This window comes from Scyliorhinus torazame, chromosome 17, assembly GCF_047496885.1.
Source record: "Scyliorhinus torazame isolate Kashiwa2021f chromosome 17, sScyTor2.1, whole genome shotgun sequence".
Lineage (NCBI taxonomy): Eukaryota > Metazoa > Chordata > Chondrichthyes > Carcharhiniformes > Scyliorhinidae > Scyliorhinus > Scyliorhinus torazame.
In genome coordinates this window covers 13,153,776-13,175,332 of record NC_092723.1, presented here as the reverse complement: position 1 = coordinate 13,175,332, position 21,557 = coordinate 13,153,776, and the positions used below count along the sequence as shown (strand labels likewise).

The 21,557-nt window shown below is 47.7% G+C and overlaps 1 protein-coding gene across 5 annotated transcripts in view; it reads right to left on the bottom strand.

The window, feature by feature from the left end:
• Positions 1-21,557, bottom strand: part of LOC140393725 (transcription factor SOX-13-like) — a 209,879-nt gene that overhangs the window by 153,587 nt on the left and 34,735 nt on the right. The window contains exon 2 of one of the 5 annotated variants that reach the window (XM_072480049.1): positions 19,462-19,593. The exons of the other annotated variants lie outside the window; for them this stretch is intronic. The gene's annotated coding sequence lies outside the window, so the exon portion shown is untranslated. The remainder of the gene's footprint in view (positions 1-19,461; positions 19,594-21,557) is intronic. 5 annotated transcript variants of the gene reach the window in all.

Genomic DNA, 21,557 nt, shown 5'->3' with positions numbered 1-21,557 from the left:
TCCTGGTCCACCCACGTCAACGCTATGACCAAGAGAGCACAATAGCTCCTTTACTTCCTCAGGAAACTGGGGAAATTTGGCATGTCCGCATTGACTCATACCAACTTTTACAGGTTCACCATAGAAAGCATCCTATCTGGCTGCATCGTAACCTGGTATGGCAACTGCTCGGCCCAAGACCGCAAGAAACTTCAGAGAGTCGTGAACACCGCCCAGTCCATCACACAAACCCGCCTCCCATCCATTGACTCTATCTACGCCTCTCGCTGCCTTGGGAAAACGAGCACCATAATCAAAGATCCCTCCCACCTGGGTTATTCACTCTTCCAACTTCTTCTATCGGGCAGGAGGTACCAAAGTCTGAGAACGCGCACAAAGAGCTTCAAAAACAGCTTCTACTCCACTGTTACCAGACTCCTAAACGACCCTCTTACAGACTTATCTGATTAAAACTACACCCTGTATGCTTCACCCGATGCCTGGGTTTATGTATTTACATTGAACCTCGAGTTGTCCTTTTACGCATTTTCTTTTCATGTACTAAATGATCCGTTTGAGCTGCTCGCAGAAAAATACTTTTCACCGTACCTCGGTACACGTGACAATAAACAGATCCAATCCAATCCTCCCTCTCTACAGCAAGTCATTCAGTGGCCAGAACAATAAAGCTGAGCTTATAATGCCAAACCCAAGTTGGGGTGTTAGAAACCTGCTGGTTGCAGGGGATGGAGAACATAGAACACAGAACAGGCCCTTCGGCCCTCGGTGTTGTGCCGAGCATTGTCCGAAACCAAGATCAAGCTATCCCACTCCCTGCCATTCTGGTGTGCTCCATGTGCCGATCCAATAACCGCTTGAAAGTTCCTAAAGTGTCCGACTCCACTATCACAGCAGGCAGTCCATTCCACACTCTAACCACTCTGAATAAAGAACCTACCTTGGACATCCCTCCTATATCTCCCACCCCGAACCTTATAGTTATGCCTCCTTGTAGCAGCTACATCCACCCGAGGAAATAGTCTCAGAACGTCCACGCTATCTATCCCCCTCATCTTATAAACCTCTATTAAGTCACCTCTCATCCTCCTCCGTTCCAAAGAGAAAAGCCCTAGCTCCCTCAACCTTTCCTCAAGAGACCTATCCTGCAAACCAGGCAGCATCCTGGTAAATCTCCTTTGTATCCTTTCCAATGCTTCCACATCCTTCCTATAATGGTGACCAGAACTGCACACAATACTCCAAATGTGGTCTCACCAGGGTCATGTATAGTTGCAGCATAAGTTGGGAAAGCTAAGGAGTCTATATATAAGGAGTCCATAATTCCTTTAAAGGCCTTGTGGAAAATGAGTCAAGCATAGTATGGCATTTTTAAATGCTGGGTATTTTCACCCAGTTAAGACAGCGATGAGAAGAAATGTATTCTCTCAGATGGTAGTGAATCTGTGGAATTCTTTGCCACAGACAGGTGTAGAGGCTGGGTCGTTAAGTATGCTCAAGGCTGAGCACCTCACGAGGGCGAGGATGAGCCGATTTTTTGAAGGAGTACTGGGGGAGTACTGGAAGCAGGTTTTTAGGGTAATTTCCAAGGTGGCGCGCGTGAAACTGGACCCGGGTCCCCGGGAGGCCATATTCGGGGTGTCAGACCAGCCAGGGTTGGAAACGGGCGCAGAGGCAGATATCATAGCCTTCGCCTCGGTGATCGCCCGAAGGCGGATCCTGCTGGGATGGAGAGCAGCCTCTCCACCCAGTGCCCTGGCGCGGTGGGGGGACCTGTTGGAACACTTGACCCTTGAGAAGGTTAAGATCGAACTGAGGGGAAGCTGGGAGGGGTTCTACAAGTCATGGGCACTATTTATTATGCACTTTCAAGAACTGGATAACATCAAACATTAGTTGGGGGGGGGGGTGATGGGTGGGAGGGTTGTGGGGGGGGGGGCGGGGAGGGAGGCTGTGTATATTAAGGGCGACTATGGGTAATCCCCGATTCCTTTTTGTCATTTGTTTATGTAAACATGCGGGCTGATGTTTGGGGGTTGGTGGGAGGATGGGAGCGTTGTTACCGTTATGGGGATTGACATATCTGTTGCTGGTTATTGTTTATTGTTGGTGGGTGTAAATGCGGGAGAAAATGTGAAAAAGGAGGACCATTTAAAAAAAAAAGGTTTTAAGTATGCTCAAGGCTGAGATTTTTTAATCAGTAACGGAATCGAGGGTTATGGGCATAAGGCAGGAAAGAGTTGAGGATTATCACATCAGATATGATCTCATTGAATGGCAGAGCTGACTCGATGGGCCGAATGGCCTCCTCCTGCTCCTGCATCTTATGGTCTCTGGTTCAGAGACACCAAGTCCAATAAGCAGATCCCGCATCTCCAAAATCTGGAGTGTACAATTTTCAGCCATTATGCAGGTATTGACAAGACCTCAGAATCCAGCACCTCCCAGGTGCCTTATGCCATCATCTGATATCCCTTTCTTTAATAAATCAATCTGAATGTACTCTTATCAGTCTAAGACCCAGGCTCCAGCCCAATAGAAAGCTCAGTAAATAGGTGAATGAAAACTGTTAATGATACAATTTGCTGCTCTTTTACAGAAAATAACAGATGTGAAATCTCAGATCGCCAGGTGGCGAGGGATAGAAAAGTGGAACAAACTCTTAATTCGCTTCCACGCTTTTATTCGCAGAAGCTCACACTCAATATTGTATACTTCTAAAAAAATTAAAAATCCATTTGTTCACCCTGCTCCTGTATATATTATATAAGAGCATGAGTGTATCCTCAATTAATACCAGTCACGAAAATACAAGTAATTTATATTCAATCAACAGATGCCATCTCATTTTGCAATGTGTAGAGTTCAAAACAGACGCTACCTTCATTACGCCGTGACAGCTTCAGAAGTTACCACACTTTTCAGCTGTTTGGCATAAACTTAAAAACACAAAAGCCTTCTTCGAGATAGAAAGTTGCAAACCGTTTTCTGGCATAAAGTCAGCTCGGATATATCATTCAGTGGTCGTTGAAGATTTATTGAAACAGAAGGCAATAGAGGCAACTATTTCTTTCAATTGTGATAGATCAACAGGGTTATCAATTTTTCACCATCTAAAGGCGCTTCCAGTAAATATTCAGACATTCAGTAACCGCAGTGTCAAAGCTGACCAGCTTGTGTAGAATCACATTCTACACAATGCTTCTTTGAGATGCTTCTTTGGAACAATGCATCGGCAGTCACCCTTCTGCAGGTCAGACCTGAATGAAAACTGCTACCATTTTGCAGGATAGGCATTGGTTCCCCCACACACCATTTCCAGTAATAGATATTATACAAGCTAAAAATGCAACACAGACAAAAAACATTCCCTCCCCTGCCAGGGATAGAGCAGCAAGCCGTGATGTCAACACGGTTAGGAAACTATGAGGAGGAAGAATGCACAGGATGAGATACTCAAAGTTTGAGAGGAATGACGAACCACAGGAAGATCAGAAAATAAAATACTCTTTCAAAACCAAAATTACCTGACAGAATAATCTGTCCACATGCACCGTACCGCCCTGCGCATTGCTGCAGTTGGGAGTGTAGTTCTGGGTGTGCGTCAAGAAGAGGTGCTCTTAACACAAACACATTTTTATCAAAACGCAAAATCTCAAGAGCAGGCAACTTCAGTATCACAGCTGTTTGGAGTTAAGGTCAAAAAAAATAATTCAAGGCAAATCTACTCAAAACTGATTAAAAGCGGCCAGACCTTTCTTACAAAAGGCACCAAGTTTTCCAATCTCTGTGGGAATAACAACCATTATTTGAGTGAAGGTTATGAGGTCTCAATAAAAGATCGAAGTTTTTAAATGGTTGAACCACAACATGACATAGACTGCTGAACCAACAAAGAACTTTTGGCTGTTCTGCTTTCTCTTAAAATTAGCAGAACTGGTCTAAACAGACACTCCCACAAAACAGATAACTAAAACCTGATTCTTGCGGACATGCCCAAATAACTTGCATTGTAAAAGGAACGTTCTATGGATACCAATGGGGTTTGGCACCCAATATAGTCAAAATACCAAATCTGCTTACACCTTAAAAGTTGGAACCAATACCTGCCGCCACACTTAGTGCTGGCGATCTCCCAAGACCGAAGACTGTGACGACTGACCAAGTGTGACTGAAATTTTTTAGGTCAATGCTGGTATCAGGTTTGAAGCACCTGAGTTTGCTTCCAAAAAACAACATTATTGACAACATAGTTCAAAAGATGCAAGCACAATCCAACCCCCAAAATAACCAAAATGGTTATTTTACTAGACGAGAAGGATGGCACGATGGTGGTGAGCACTGCTGTCTCACGTCGCCGAGGACCCGGGTTCGATCCCGGCCCCGTGTGGAGTTTTCACATTCTCCCAGTGTCTGCGTGGATCTCACCCTCCAAACCCCAAAAGAAATGTGCAGGGTAGGTGAATTGCCCAGGCTAAATTGCCCCTTAATTGGACAAAAACTAATTGGGGCTCTAGATCTAAAATAAATAAATACATTTTACTGGACTAGGGATCCAGAGAGAGGCGTTCAAATACTGGACCAATTATTACTGGATACCACTGCTACTAAACCAATTGTTTGTTTTAAAACCAAGGTTAGAACATAGAACGATACAGCGCAGTACAGGCCCTTCGGCCCACGATGCTGCACCGAAACAAAAGCCATCTAACCTACACTATGCCATTATCATCCATATGCTTATCCAATAAACTTTTAAATGCCCTCAATGTTGGCGAGTTCACTGCTGTTGCAGGTAGTGCATTCCACGGCCACACCACTCTTTGCATAAAGAACCTACCTCTGACCGCTGTCCTATATCTATTACCCCTCAGTTTAAAGCTATGTCCCCTCGTGCTAGCCATTTCCATCCACGGGAGAAGGCTCTCACTGTCCACCCTATCTAACCCCCTGATCATTTTGTATGCCTCTATTAAGTCTCCTCTTAACCTTCTTCTCTCTAACGAAAACAACCTCAAGTCCATCAGCCTTTCCTCATAAGATTTTCCCTCCATACCAGGCAACATCCTGGTAAATCTCCTCTGCACCCGCTCCAAAGCTTCCACGTCCTTCCTATAATGCGGTGACCAGAACTGTACGCAATACTCCAAATGCGGCCGTACCAGAGTTTTGTACAGCTGCAACATGACCTCATGACTCCGGAACTCAATCCCTCTACCAATAAAGGCCAACACTCCATAGGCCTTCTTCACAACCCTATCAACCTGGGTGGCAACTTTCAGGGATCTATGTACATGGACACCTAGATCCCTCTGTTCATCCACACTTCCAAGAACTTTACCATTAGCCAAATATTCTGCATTCCTGTTATTCCTTCCAAAGTGAATCACCTCACACTTCTCTACATTAAACTCCATTTGCCACCTCTCAGCCCAGCTCTGCAGCTTATCTATGTCCCTCTGTAACCAGCTACATCCTTCCGCACGGTCGACAACACCACCGACTTTAGTGTTGTCTGCAAATTTACTCACCCACCCTTCTGCGCCCTCCTCTAGGTCATTGATAAAAATGACAAACAGCAACGGCCCCAGAACAGATCCTTGTGGTACGCCACTTGTAACTGAACTCCATTCTGAACATTTCCCATCAACCACCACCACCACCATTACAGAAACCTCTGTCTTCTTTCAGCTAGCCAATTTCTGATCCACATCTCTAAATCACCCTCAATTCCCAGCCTCCGTTAATCATCTTTTATTCGCCCGAGTTATTAGGAGATCAGGGGCTGGTTTAGCACAGGGCTAAATCGCTGGCTTTTAAAGCAGACCAAGAACACGGTTCAATTTCCGTACCAGCCTCCCCAAACAGGCGCCGGAATGTGGCAACTAGGGGCTTTTCTCAGTAACTCCATTGAAGCCTATTTGTGACAATAAGCGATTTTCATTTCATATGAAGCAAAGAAGGTAAGTGTAAAGTCGCCATAGTCCCAGATGAAAATAGACTGCTTTCCTCTTTTAACCCGAGAGTCACCACACCTCAGGCGAGGGGCGAGGTTGAAAAGGCTATTCATGAATAACCTCAGCCGGTACGGGGATTGAACCCGTGCTGCTGAGTTTGCTCTGCATCACGAACCAGCTGTCTAGCCGACTGAGCTAAACCAGCCCCCGAGCAAAAGAAGGTATATGGAGTTAGGTTACAGATCAGCCATGGTCGCACTGACTGACTGAACCAGCTTGAGGGGCTAATGATCTCTGAATTCCTGTTCCTACATTCATTTATTTTTCTTTGTTCATAGGATATGAGCGTCGCTGGTTAGGCCAACATTTATTGCCCATCCCCAACTCCACTTGAGGAGATATTGGTGAGCCACCTTCAGTCTGTGTTGTGTAGGTACACCCAAAGTGCATATTGGAAGGGAGTGCCAGCAACAGTGAAGGAACGGCGATAACATTCCAAGTGTTCGGAAAGAGTTAATGTTCCCTAGTACTCAAGAAGCGGATCGAATATATTCAAGAGGTGGCTAGATATGACATATGGGGAGAATGGGATCAAAGGCTCTGGGGAGAAAGCAGGATTAGGCTATTGAGTTGGATGATCAGCCATGATCGTGATGAATGGCGGAGCAGGCTCGAAGGGCCAAAAGGCCTCCTCCTGCTCCTATCTTCTATGTATCTATGCAAGTTGGAACTGGGGTTTTAATTGTTTAATAGATTGCACTTATTGGTTAATAGACTGCACCAGTATATAAAGGGGATACAGATGGCACTGTGTTGCTGTTGGAGAAATGATTACTGAACACAATAAACTTGGGAGTCGAAGAAGTCAAGACTTGCTTCCAAGTTCTTGGTGTTGAGTACAACTGGAGCTTCAAACCTAGTTGGGATGGTGTTTGTGTTGGAGGGGAACTTGCAGGTGGCGGTGTTCTTACATCTCTCCTGTCCTCGCTCTTCTAGGCAATGGTGCCGCTGTTGAAGGAGTTTTGGTGAATTGCTGCAGTGCAACTCCATTTGCTCTTTGTATTAATTATTTGTCCTAAAGTCTTGTTTTAAGCCCATGTTTTTTTAAAATAAATTTAGAGTACCCAATCATTTTTTCCAATTAAGGGGCAATTTAGCGTGGCCAATCCACCTAGCCTGCACATTATTGGGTTGTGGGGGCGAAACCCACGCAAACACGGGGAGAATGTGCAAACTCCACACGGGCAGTGACCCAGAGCCGGGATCGAACCTGGGACCTCGGCGCCATGAGGCCGCAGTGCTAACCACTGCACCGCCGTGTTGCCCCTTAAGCCCATGTTTTACCTATTGACAATAATGAGTACCATTAGGACATGTGTACAGCAGTCTGCGGATATCCCAACATGTCCGTGTTTTCTTCCAGAGCTGCTGTGAAGAAGTCAAGCAGGCGCAAAGCACTAACTCTCTTTCCTCCTCCACAAATGCAGCCAGACCTGCTGAGTTTCTCCAGCATTTTCTGTTGTTGTTTCCAATTCCAGCTCTGATTTTAACCAGCTTATTTTGGCTAATTTAAAGATGGGGAGACTGGGTTTTTAAGGGAAGGGGGCGGGTGGTGGAGAGAGGGAACACTAATCATGAGAATCTACCTTTGAAGAAAGCGTGGATATAATCCAAAATATCTGTCACTGATTGCAACGCCACCTCTAAAGCGATATGCTGGACCAGTCCCACTTTACCCAAAAGACTGGGGGTGGCCCCACTTTGAGCCAAGGGCTTGACTTCAGCCCAGCCATTCCAATTTTAGTTTGACCCTCTCGCCTGTTCCAAGATATGTGGCCAGTTTAAACAAATCTCCACTCTTTACAATGTTAGCCTCAATTTACACTGGCTAGATTCAATAACATTTCACACCAATGACCCAGGCATCCATTTTCCCCAGAACTCATTCAATTACTGTCCAGCTCTGCTGATCTGCCTCTTCTTCACTAACGACAAACCAGCACAAAAGGAAAGCAAGAGCTTCAATTGGCAGCAGCACAATAGTCACATCTCGGCACATTGTTGAGCGCACCCGCATCATCAGCAGCGGACAATGGAAAGGTCACACCATTATTTACAGGAATCGGTCTCGGCCAGCCTCCCAATGCAGTGGGAATACTAAGTTTCTCAGCGTTCGAATGCAATGCCAAATTCCTATGACAACTCTTCCCATTCTCACAAGCGGTGAAGTCACCGGTTTTATTCCAAGATGAGAGGACATTCATTTATGTGCAAATGCAATCTAGGCACATTGTCATCTAAAGAGACAACATGCTCCTGGTCCAGTCCATGTAGTCACATACACACACATACATACACTGACACACGCGCACACGGCGGAATTCTGATATTTTTTCCATGTGTTGGTCTCAGTGAGAAAATCAGGGAGAATCCTGCCCGTGTCGTTGGCAGTAAAACCTGCCCAATGTTCAGCTTTTTTAACAAATATTTTTTCTCCATGTGACTCACACCATACCCGTGGCGGCTTGTCTCTGATTCACTCGGCCCAGAAAAACTATGGGTGCAATTTACAGGCCTCGCCATGCCCGACTTGGTGTGCAGTGAGGCCGTTGAACCCACACGAGAGGCCTCTCACGAGATTTACAATGCTCGAGACGTCTCGGGAGACTCATCCGAACTTCGCGAGACGTCACAAACCTGTACCTCACCCGCACTGGGCGAGACCAAGGTTAAATTCTCTGGGCTCCCTCAAACTAACGACCAGGGACGTATAGTACTGGTCCATGGCACCTGGGTGGGGTGGGGGGGAAAGAGTCTCCCAGGCCATTGGAGATCCTTGGGTGGTCTGTTACAGAGAGGGTGGCTTCCTGACTCTCCCTACGGCACCCAGGCACTGCCAGCCTGGCACCTTGGCACTGCCACCCTGACACTGGGTGCCTGGGTCACTGTGCCAGGGTGCCAGGATGGCACTGCCACGGGTCGGGGCCTAAGGTGGGCCATGCACATGAAAGAGACAGTGGGGGTGGTATGGAGGGTGAGGGGGTGTTAAGGGCAGATAGAAATGAGCCTCACTAAGATTGAGGAGGTGAAGGGTAGGGATCCTGAAATGGGGAGGGGGACCTGAAAGCGTTAAAAGGGGTAGGGAGGCCCTCGGCGACCCCCATAGCGGGATATCCTCACTTGGGGGGGTGTGAAGTAATGTCCATGTGTGCTGGGGTTACATTGTCTGTGGATGGGGTGTGTGGGGGACCCTCAAGCCCACTTAGAGATCAGGACATCCTTTCAAAATGGCAGCCCGATCCCTGCGGAACCGGTCTCACCAATACAATTAAGTCATCAATTACTATCGCATTTGTATTAAAAATCACTTTGCTCACCCATTCGGATCCTCCACGATGTCATCATGGCTCCGCAAACTCCGCTCTACCCCACCCCACCGCACAGCGTGAGAAAGGCCGCGCTATGACTCTCCCACCACCACACTGGCAACACAGAAGGCCGCACCCCCCAGCCCCACCCCTCCCAACGCCCCGTCCATGCAAGGTTTACGCCCCACACACCAATGCTCAGGCCTGGCTGGTAGGATTCTCTAGGTGTGAGGATGCCAAGGGTTGAAAACATGTTGAGAGTCTCTCCACCTCATCAGCATATGGAGGCACATACAGGGACCCAGGGGGCGGCAGTACCAGCTGAGATGTATCATTCAGCGTCTCTGGGCCCCTAGACCAGTGGCAGGTCACATTCCGCTCTCGGTCAGGCAGGAGTCAGACAATTTGCAGAGGGTGAACAGCCAGCCACCAATACGCTAATCCCTGGCAACCTGGCTTCCATAAGCAGTGGCCATGACCTTCTGCACATCTCATGCCACCGGCTTCAAAGTTGCAGCCCGAGTGTGGGGGTTCATTCTGACCGCATTCGTCCTCCCCCACACGTGAGGGTCTTCAGGCCCTAATGAGACTGGGAACCACCCCTCGTCAGAGTCACCCACTTTGCCCATGCAGCCTGGCATTTCCCGGGACTCCATCGATGGGCTTCACAGTCACCCCCTGCGCTGAGCCCTGTCGATTCCCTCTCCCGCCCACTTTCCAGCTGCCACTCTGGAAGGGCAATCGCTTGGCGGTGATATCGCCACAAACCCAGCAAGGACACGGGAAACAATGCCTGCAAAACCGGCCGCTGGACCCCTTTACATCTAGAGGCTCACGGCCATGCGAGCGAACCCACCCCCGAGATGTCAAGACTGAACCCCCCACTCCCGCATTTCACTTATCTGGGTCCCCCGCGTTCTCTCTACTGTCCCTCTGCAAACTGGCACCCTAGGGGTCAGATTCCCGAACTTCCGTGCAAGATTATCCTTACGTCGCCAGCGAGGTGCCTGAAAAATTGGACAACGCGATCTCATCGGCAAGAATCACCTATCCCAATTCCCACTGGAAATTGCGCCCACGTCGCCATTCTCGCTGATGGCTAACGTTTGCTGAAAATCTCTTTCCACAATTCTTTTTTTTCATATAATCTTTATTGTCACAAGTAGGCTTACAGTAACACTGCAATGAAGTTACTGTGAAAAGTCCCTAGTCGCCACATTCCGGCTCCTGTTCCGGTACACAGAGGGAGAATTCAGAATGTCCAATTCACCTAACAGCATGTTTTTCGGGACTTGTGGGAGGAAACGGGAGCACCCGGAGAAAACCCACGCAGACACGGGGGGGAACATGCAGACTCCGCACAGACAGTGACCCAAGCCGGGAATCGAACCTGGGACCCTGGAGCTGTGAAGTCATAGTGCTAACCACTGTGCTACTGTGCCACCCACAAAGAGGCTGGCGTACAACGCATTCCAACTAATTAAACAGATGGAAATCACTGCCCATTGTACTGTCATTGAAGATTACGCAAATGGAATCCAGTCACCTTGCTAGGAATTCGACATTCCGTTTGAAAAAGAAATGTTAGATCACAAGCTGTAGGGCATTCCCCTCATAGCTTGGCCTCGCATCAATTTACTTTCATTATTTCATCTCCACAGGACAAACAGGTTCCAGAGCGCAGTGCGTTATTGCTTGTGGAGGAATTGTTAGCATCCTTCTTCAGCCACAAGGATGCCTCAGGGGGCAGCAGGGTGGCGCAGTGGTTAGCACTGCAGTCTCACGGCACCGAGGTCCCAGGCTCGATCCCGGCTCTGGGTCACTGTCCGTGTGGAGTTTGCATATTCTCCCCGGGTTTGCGTGGGTTTCGTCCCCACAACCCAAAGATGTGCAGGATAGGTGGATTGGACATGCTAAATGACCCTTAATTGGAGAAAATTAATTGGGTACTCTAACTTTTTTAAAAAAGGATGCCTCAGTACATCTCACTGCCAGGGAAAAATAAATAGAGCAAAAGGCTTTCATTTCAAATAAGGTCAAAATTGAAGGGCTGGTCAGGCAATGGGTTAAAGGAGCTACAAAGACTGTAATAGGTAGATTTTTTTTAGGCAAGGGCATCAAGGCTCATGCAACAAAGGAGGGGAAATGGGGTCGAGTGCCGATCAGCATAATCAAAGACCCCTCCCACCCGGCCTACTCACTCCTCCAACTTCTTCCATCGGGCAGGAGATACAAAACTCGGAGAACACGCACGGACAGACTTAAAAACAGCTTCATCCCCGCTGTTACCAGACTCCTAAACGACCCTCTTATGGACTGACCTCATTAACACTACACCCCTGGATGCTTCACCCGATGCCGGTGTTATGTAGTTACATTGTATACCTTGTGATGCCCTATTATGCATTATCTTTTATTTCCTTTTCTTTTCGTGTACTTAATGATCTGTTGTGCTGCTCGCAGGAAAATACTTCTCACTGTACCTCGGTACCCGTGACAATAAACAAAATCCAACTCTCCGCGAACAAAGGGGCCAGGCTGAAGGGGCGGCGTGGCCTTCCCTCTTGCTCTTGTCACCTGGTGAGTTACCAATGAGATGTGTTCAAATTTAGTCGGGATTGAGATGATACGATCTATGAATGTCTTGGTGCTCTGGGTATGGACACATGTTAACAAAGGTGCTCCTAACTGCGATTCTCACTTCCGACCGCCCACAAGGGGCTGGATTCTCTGGGCCCGCAGCAGCTTATTTCTTGACAGCACGCCATTCGCTGTCGGGGAGATTCACTACTCGTGCTGCTTGTCAATGAGGTGTCCCATTGAAGCCACCTCACGGCCCGGGTGGGGGGCACGGACCCAGCGAACGGAGGTGCACTGCCAGCAGGAGCAGGGAATCCCAAAGGCCAGAGAATTCCGGTCAGGATAACGCTGGGGAATGTTGGTCACACTTGAGCAAGAGGGAATGTTCTATTTGATACCACTATACCTGACCTGGCACTGCTTGAAGTGAACAGGACTGGTTCACGGCAACGCAAAAAGGAGTTCATGGAAAGCCAATCTTCCCGGTGTGCTCCTGAAGCCGAAGCTCCCAACCAGGAACATATTTTTGGGAATTAAGGCTTCGTTTCGGGGGCGGAAATGGCGAGTGCTCCATTCCTTGGCACTAACATCCCTAACTTTCACAACTACTACATTTGTAAGATTTCAGAACACACTGACATCGGCAGGTTTATAGAGGAGTTAATTTAAAATGAGCCAAAATATTAACACATGCTCAGCTCCCACATTGCCTTAGAAATTCAGCCACAGTGACGCACTGAGTTGGAGATTGTAGGCGATTAATCTCTGCCTGGTGATAAGCAAGCATAAAGCATTCGCGACAAGAACCAGCTTTTCCTGTGCAGATGCAGTGATAAAACTGAATTGTGTTCTGCACATTGTACACAAGTTCTTTGGAGCCTAGGATTTCCCTTTAAGCGCCATTCAGATTTTCCACAATTCTTCGTTGCATACTGGGCCTGAGCACGCAAGGCGGGTGCCGCAGGGGCCTGACTGCCAGAAGGGTTAGAAATTATACGAGTCTTGTAAACAAATCGATCTTCTTAGAGGAAAAAAATCCTGCCTCATATGAGGAGGAGGAGTGGCTCGCTGAGATACAAGGTCTGAGTTGGCAGCTTCAAGACAGATCGAGTAAAAGGGGGGAATCCACAAGTTTGGAGACGCTCGACCATTTAATTTGCACAAAAGAGAACTTGGATTTATTTTAACTTTCTTGGGGCACATTTTGGGGCTCATTTATTGCGCACCTGAGAAGGGGCCTTCAGGACATTTTAGAGGCATCCAGAGTCACTGTTCAGCCTGGGACTGCAGTCACATGTTGATTAACCTGGTCAAGGCTCTGAATTTCTGGGTCTTGCAACATAATTAGTACATTGCAGGACAAACCTAGATCCCCGGCAACAATGGACCCAAGCTTTTCTTTGTTAATTAGTTGCAATATTTATTGAACAAATCATTAAATATGCCAACAAGGCATAATATAACTCGGCATCTACACGTTATCATTGTATCATGCAAATGCCAAGATGGTAGGAAGCAAACTGGATGGGACCCTAGTCTTTTTATCAACTAGCAATTCTTGTTTCTCAAGGGTTATTAGTTATTATCCTGTTCTACTAAAAAACGTCTATAATTTTAACAAACATGTTGACACTTAGCTGGATGTGGGAGATCAACTATAGAAAGGTTGTCACATAATTCCTCCTCCAATGCCATTTTATGTTCTGTATATGTTCTTCCTGGGGTAAAAGTGGTGCTGGTGGTATATTACAGCTCATTTGTCCAAATCCAGGTTGCGAGGAATACGTGCACTTTTACACCCATGTTGCAGTCTGGAGCTATGGTTGGTGATTGCAGAAGCTCCAACTTTCTTTCCAACACATGGCTCACCGGGAATCTCTCCTGCACTTGGCAGCTGCCAATGGGATGTGTTGGAAGGATTTGCAGGTTGATACTCAACTTGTTTTGGCTTGATATGAACGTACCTCCCATGGCCATCAGGTCCTGGGCTGGGACTCGAACCCGGAGCCATTGGTTCAGAGGCAGGAACCCCGCTCACTGCACCACAAGACCACCTCAAGTTCAATGGTACAACACTGCAATTATCTTTGGTATTCAAATCAGCCAATTTCTTGCCTATTGCAAGGGCCTACTTTCATTGCTTCATACATGAGTTTCACGCTGATATACAAAATGGCCAGCCGCTGTTTGCATTGCCAATTGGTCAATTTAGACAAGGTGTTTTGATTTTAATTCCCCCGCCTTGCCCCATTCTTTGGGATCCTGAAAAACACCACTTTGTGTATATCTCAAAAGCTGCTCCAAATTGATCACATTCAGATTTTTATTTATATAATCATCTTCCATTTCCTCAGGATGTCCTAAGGCACATTCACAGCGTTCACTGCAGATAAGGCCAATAAACAATATTGCGAGGAAAACAAAGGTAGTTTGAAGAGAATAAGATTTGTATTGGTAAAGATTAGAAATAAGGGTTGTTTTGGGGTGGCACGGTGGCGCAGTGGTTAGCACTGCTGCTGCACGGCGCTGATGACCCAGGTTCTATGTCGGCCGTGCGGAGTTTACACATTCTCCCAGTGTGTGGGTCTCACCCCCATAACCCAAAGATGTGCAACGTAGGCGGATTGGCCATACTAAATTGGAAACAAAAAGAACTGGGTACTCTAAATTTTTTTTTTTTTTTTTTTTAAAGGTTTGTTCTAAATGTTTTAATTTAATGTTTCTGTGCCTGGAAGGGTAAAACCTATAGTTAGATTAATGCTGGACCAAGGTGTATGTATGTGTGTGCAGTGGTTGGTTAAGTTCCAGCTGCATTTCTATTGTGCTTGAGAGGAATACGGCGTGAAGAGTAAATAAACCACCAGTGGTTGCTCAGCAACTGGGGCCTTCTAAGGTAGAGAAGCTTGTAAGTTTTAGTTTTAGCTAAATTTGTCGGCAGTTGGAGACAGGACTTCTGACAGAAGAAAGACTGGACAGGATGGGAGCTGAAAAGTGGTGGGCTTCCTACAGTACCACGTTACAGTCCAGATAACCAGGGAACTGGGTCAGTAAGAAAATTTGAGATGGCTGGACTCAAGTGCACAGAGATTAAGATATTGTTCAGAAAAATTCAAGGAAGAATAAACAAAGTGCTCTGAGTAAAAAAGACAATTGCAGTAACTAGATTTAAAGTGGGACAGCAGCCTTCAAAGATAAATCAAACGTCTGATGTTGTTTTAATACAGTCTGTGAATCATGAGTTAAAGCAATTGTGAGCAGTTTGCACAGCACTCAAGACAAAGAAATCCTGAAGGGGTTGGTGTAAAATCCCAAACTGGAGATTCTGTTAAAAGTGGAGCGGAAACTTTGTTCAAAAGTGACATTTAGAAAACCAGGGGCGGGATTCTCTCCTACCCAGCGGGGTGGGGGGTCCCGGCGGGACGGAGTGGCGTGAACCACTCCGGTATCGGGCCACCCCAAAGGTGCGGATTCCTCCCAGAGTGGTTGGCGCCCCGCCAGCTGGCGTGAAAGACCTTTGGCGCCATGCCAGCCGGGGCCGATGGAACTCCGCCGTCAAGCGGGAGTCCCTGCATGCGCGGTAGCGTCAGCGGCTGCTGACGTCATCCCCGTGCATGCGCGGGGGGGGTGTAATCACCTACAGTGGGCAGCACAGTAGCATAGTGGTTAGCACAAATGCTTCACAGCTCCAGGGTCCTAGGTTCAATTCCCGGCTTGGGTCACTGTCTGTGCGGAGTCTGCACGTTCTCCCCGTGTGTGCGTGGGTTTCCTCCGGGTGCTCCGGTTTCCTCCCACAGTCCAAAGATGTGCAGGTTAGGTGGATTGGCCATGCTAAATTGCCCTTAGTGTCCAAATTGCCCTTAGTGTTAGGTGGGGTTACTGGGTTATGGGGATAGGGTGGCGGTGTGGGTTTGGGTAGGGTGCTCTTTCCAACAGCCGGTGCAGACTCGATGGGCCGAATGGCCTCCTTCTGCACTGTAAATTCTATGATACACGTCGGCCATGGCGGAGGCTGATGGCCGCGCATAGGAAAAGAGTGCCCTCACGGCACAGGCCCGCCCGCGGATCGGTGGGCCCCGATAGTGGGCCAGGCCACCATGGGGGCACCCCCCGGGACCAGATCGCCCTGCGCCCCCCCAGGACCCCGGAGCCCGCCCGCACCGCGAGGTCCCGCCAGTAAGGGACGTGGTTCAATTCATGCCGGCGGGACCAGGATTAAAGCAGCGGGACTTCGGCCCATCGCAGGCCGGAGAATCACCAGGGGGGGGGGGGGGGCGCCAACCGGCACGGCGCGATTCCCGCCCCCGCCGAATCTCCGGTGCCGGAGAAGTCGGCGGCCGGCAGGGACGGTATTCACCACGCACCCCGGTGATTCTCCGACCCAGTGGGGGGTCGGAGAATCCCGCCCCTGGTCTGGATTTCGGAATGCAAACTGCTAAGGGGAAGCACTATTATAAAAGGTTTTAAAGCACATTTTGGGGAGTGGAGTTTGGAAATTATCACAGGACAATCACCTCGGGGGATCCTCAGGAGACATCACAAACATTCATTTGGTGTTCAGAGTGGAAAGTGTATTTGTCCACAGTCATTTGGGTGCTTAAAAGGGACTATATGTTAATGAGACCATTACAGGTGAAGCTGTATTTTGTGATCCATGTTAATCCTAAAACCGGAGTGTAATTGTTAAGGCAAGGGCGGAGTAATGTTTCTATGTAAATGGTATTGCATCATAATCTAATTTTTCCATGTTTAATAAATGGTTTTTTTTTTCCTTGTTAGCAGTACTGTGACTCTGTTCCTCCACGTTTTATAACAAAAAAAGTAAAAGTTACAGTCTTTTCAGCAAGGGTTCCATTCTGGGACCTTCCCGTCCAGTTCTAACATCACCTGGGATCGTAACAATGATTAATGGTCAGTTCGCCCTTTTATTTGTGTCACTGGTTGAGAGATAAATGTTGAAGAATGCCATGCTCTTCTACGATGGGAACCTTTGGCCGGAATTTCCCTGCCCTTTACGCAGGCATGGGACTGGACTCATGAGCCTTTCACTCAAAGTCATCAGTGTTACCTTTTTTACACACTTCCACAGGACGTAGGTGTCACTGGCATCCCGATTATCCTTGAAGTTGGGCCATTTCGGAGGACAGTTGAGTGTCAACCAAGTTGCTGTGGGTCCGGAGTCACGTGTAGGTCAGACAAGGTAAGGTTGGCAGATCCCCTCCCCTCCTGGGCATTAGTCAATCAGGTGGATTTTTAAACAAAAACATGGTAGTTCCATATTCCATTACTGAGGCTAACACTCGATTCCAGATTTAATTAATTGAATTCAAATTCCATCAGTTGCCCGGGTGAGATTTGAACCCACGTCCCCAGGCGATTAGCCTGAGCCTACTGGGTTACTAGTCCGGTGACATTACCACTAAGTCACCATCTGCCCCATACACACTGAAGCAAGTGGTCGCATTTGATGTGAATGATTAGAGCCAAAATCCACGTGCCCCAACTCATCGATTGCAAATCAGTAGTCACAATCTCCATTGACTGCAAACGGATGAAAAGGGGACAGCCCAGAGAATGCAGAAGGAACATGGCCAGAGGAAACAGGTTCAAGAGGCAGAAACCGTGATGGAAAGATGGAAAAGAAGGAGGGAGAAAGACAAATAAAAGAGTAACGATAGAACAAAATAAAAGAAAAGTGGGCTGCGAGCACATTCTGAGGCCAGAAAGATGGTGCGATGAAAGCACAATAAGCAGGCAGGAGGCTACCAGACGAAGATGACGCAGGCCAACTTGGGTAAGGGAAAAAGAACGTAAAGAAAGAGACACGAGGCAACGGGGAAAGCAAGAAAAACAAGACAATAAATTGCAAGTTGAATTTCGAATGAACAGTGCAACATTCACATAGACGTAGACCCAATTTTGCCAAGCAATACCACATAAATAAACACAGAACACCTGACACACCCATTGAAAAGAACCTTCAGACTTTCAACTTTCTTTTTAAAATAAATACTTCTGGAACATTCCATTCGTTGACGAGGCCGTGACACACTGCGGATGGAAAGTACGAAGAATGGAAAACCTCAGCTTGGCCCAACTTGTCTTATATAAAAGATTTCACCTTTGTAAACTACAGCATCAGTAATTCCACCAAATCACTGCCAGCTACAATGGAATCAATGCCCAGCATGGGAATATTCAATGGAACATGATAGACAAGGAGGGACCTAAAATAATTTCATATCTAATTTTCTGTACATGATCCCCAGTCACTTAGGTGCAGGATATTTACCTGCAGCGGACAGAATGTGTTTCACTCAGGGAGAGGATAGGAATGTTGGGAGTTGATCTCTGTTCAAAAGCTTTGGCTCATTTGATGTTGCCATTTACTTCAGAGCTAGTCTTCCGGCTCTGGCGCAAAAATAATTATGTCCTGGAACACCAGTGCGCGGCCATGGCCACGGCCATTCAACGACATGCAGTTGCTCAATAGTGCACGTCGCCATGGAGACAGATGACATGGTGGAAAAAATAAATGCACCGTAAGCTTCCTCTTCAGTCTAGAAATGCCACTCCCATTTTGGCAGGAACAGACTAATTTAACAGGCAATAATGTGACTGCTGGTAAGTAGCTTCCTTCACGAGAGTGAAACCATTCAAGGTGCTCTCTCTCTAACCTGTTGCACACAGGAAATCAGCAAATCTTGCTCAAGGGCGCCCAGAATTTCCAAGCAAATGGCTGCCCAAAGTTTTGATGTGGTGACATTGATACCCAGCAACCATATTTTGTTCCATTCTGCGCTCGCACCCTCTCGAGAGCTCACCTCGCTTTCTACAGTCAATGGTTCTCATGAGAACAACAACGGTATTTAAAGCTCCATTGCATCATCCAAAATGGAAATAGGTGCAGCAGTGGCTCAAATGCTTGCCGCAACCATCTCCTGTTGTCTCCACGCCATTGACAAGCCATAGGAGTCTGACCATGTTTGGAATCTGTTTGGGCGAGGTGTTCTGTTTTAAAATATTCCTTCGCAGGATGTGGGCATCACTGGCTGTGCCGCCATTTTGTTGCCCATCCCGAATATCCCCTCAAAGTGTTGCTGGTGAGCCGCCTTCTCGAACCGTTGCAGTCCATGTGGTATAGGTGTGCTCACTGTGCTGTTAGGAAGGGAATCGCAGGATTTTGACCCAGCGACAGTGAAGGAACAAGCCACATAAAGGTTTGTGGCGTTTAATAATAATAATAATTGGAGGGGATCTTGTGGTGTTCCTGTGGATCTGCTGCCCTTGTCCTTCTAGGTGGCAAAGGTCACGGGTTTGGAAGGTCATAGTTCTCATGGCTTTTGTCGCAAAAAGCTCCTAGGTTTCTCCCAAATAAACCAGTTGGCACAAGAGCTGCTGAATAAGTCAACCATCGGGAATACAAATAGACCAGATACTTGCCACACTTAACAAGCCAACTTAATCTTCACGTTTGTGGAAAAACACAACACATTTCTAACCACAAAAAGCTGTGCATGGACAGTGATAAAAATAGTTTTCAGGTGAAAGCAGTTACGAACCATCTGAAACATTTAGCACGTCAATATAAACAACCTGTAGGCCGGCCCACAAACCACGCCACAATCTTCTGACTTCTGTTCCTGCCAATGGGGCTCAAATAGGGCAGCGGAAAGATTGCTGAGGCTGGAAGTCTGAAGGAAAAGCAGAAAATGTTGGGAATACTCAGCAGTCCAGCCAGCACCTGTGGCAAGAAATAGAATGAACGGGCCGTGGAGATGCCACAGGCCTTTACAAATTGGTGGAACCCGACTCGGTTGTCCCACCGCATTTTTGACAGATCCCATTTTAATTGGGAGGCGGAAATTGGTGGATCACGACTCAAAAGGGTAACCCACACTCAGCATAGCCTTTTACATGACGGTAAAAGCTGCAATAGACCTTTATTTTATTTAAATTCAACATGGCTCCTGAGGCCTGCCCATGATGGATACTGGGTGAGGAGGGTATAAGGGCAAAGGGTGGTGGGTGGAGGAGAGCATGGGGGAAAGGGGAGCGGGTGGCAAGGGATGGGGCATTAAGGGTGAGGGCTAGAAGACCCAAAGTCCCCGAGAACCCAAGGAGAGCTTTCCAATCAGCTGCCTCAGCACTCAGCAGCCCCTGTGTCTGCCTGTGGGGGAAGGTCGAAGACCATTCTGTATCCCCCCCTTACCCAACCCTCCAGAGAGAAAATCAGGTCTGGCCAGGTACATTTTGCCGAGAAGGTTACGGCAAACCATGAAATTTCCCCATTCCCACCAGCCGCCTTAGGAGTGTAAACCTGGTGGAATATTTCAGGTCAATGATGATCCTTCATCAGAATTGGCGAAATACACTGGGCGGGATTATCCGTTGCCCGGCGCCGATGTCGTAATCGGCGATCGCGCGGAAAATCGACTCCCACGCCCAAATCGGACGGGGCCAGTTTTACGACGGTCAGCCATGCTCCAGCCCCTCTGAAATGGCATCATCGCGACACGCGCTGCACGCCATTGCACTGCCGTCGGCGCGTCATCGGCAGGCCTTTCCACGATGTTCCGTCCCCGATGGGCCACGTTCCCGACCAGGCTGGCCATGTATGGCCTCAGCCGGAACCTGTGTGCCGTTGGCCGGGGGGGGACGGGGGGGGACCGGGGGGGGGGATGACGACTTCCACGAGGCCTGGTGGGGGTCGCCAGGGGGTGGCTTCTGGAATCGCGGATGGTTGGTTTGGTCCGCGCATGGCCATGTTGTACGGTCGTCGCCGTTTGCATGCGCAGCCGTTTTCGTCGCGGGAGCCGGGAGTTTCACCTGGCGCCGCTGTTAGCTCCTCACCAGTCCTGGGATCTGTATGGGGTCGGCGCCGATTTTGTTCATCGTAAAACGCCTGTGAATTCTCCGTTCGCGCCAGCACTTAGTCGCTGAAACAGAGAATCCAGCCCACTAGGTTTGGAGCAAGTGAAGGGTGCGGAGTGGAAGGAAGAACAAACATGAAGGTATGAGATGGGATGGAGGGTAAGAGAAATTAAATGTTTTGTTGTTTGATTTGTTTATATTTCAGATTTTAAGCATCTGCAATATTGTGTCTCCATAACGGAGAAGGGGTTGCTTTCACTGTAGCTGTGCAGTGCGTACAATGTGAAGTCATTTTCCACATTTAAAAAATTAAGCTATTTGTTAAGTTAAATCAAACAATGTAAATCACAGAAGTAAGAATTTAGTGCTAAAATAATCAGGTGAATTGATTTGATTTGAGCTTATTGGAAGTCTAGAGTAGAGTGCTCTCCAATAGTGATACTTCATTATACTTTACTTGGCTGCAGTGGTTTCCTCTGCCACTTGCCGACTGATAACTTACCGCCTATTTCCCTGACCGCCAAAGGAATCACGCAAACCACAAAGGGGAGAGCAGTCTCAGAGAAAACAGGAGAGCTCATTGAGAAGAGTCCACATCATATAAACCGTTGCTTGCTTTCCTAATCTCACCGATCTCATCAATGGGCCGCAGACAGTCTGAAGGCTTCGCACCAAGATTATGGATTGGTGGCAAAATAAATCATGGGTGACATGGTGGATGTAGTGGCAAGGCTCGTCTAACAAGAACTAGACTACGACGAAAACCACAAAGCGCAGTTTGTTC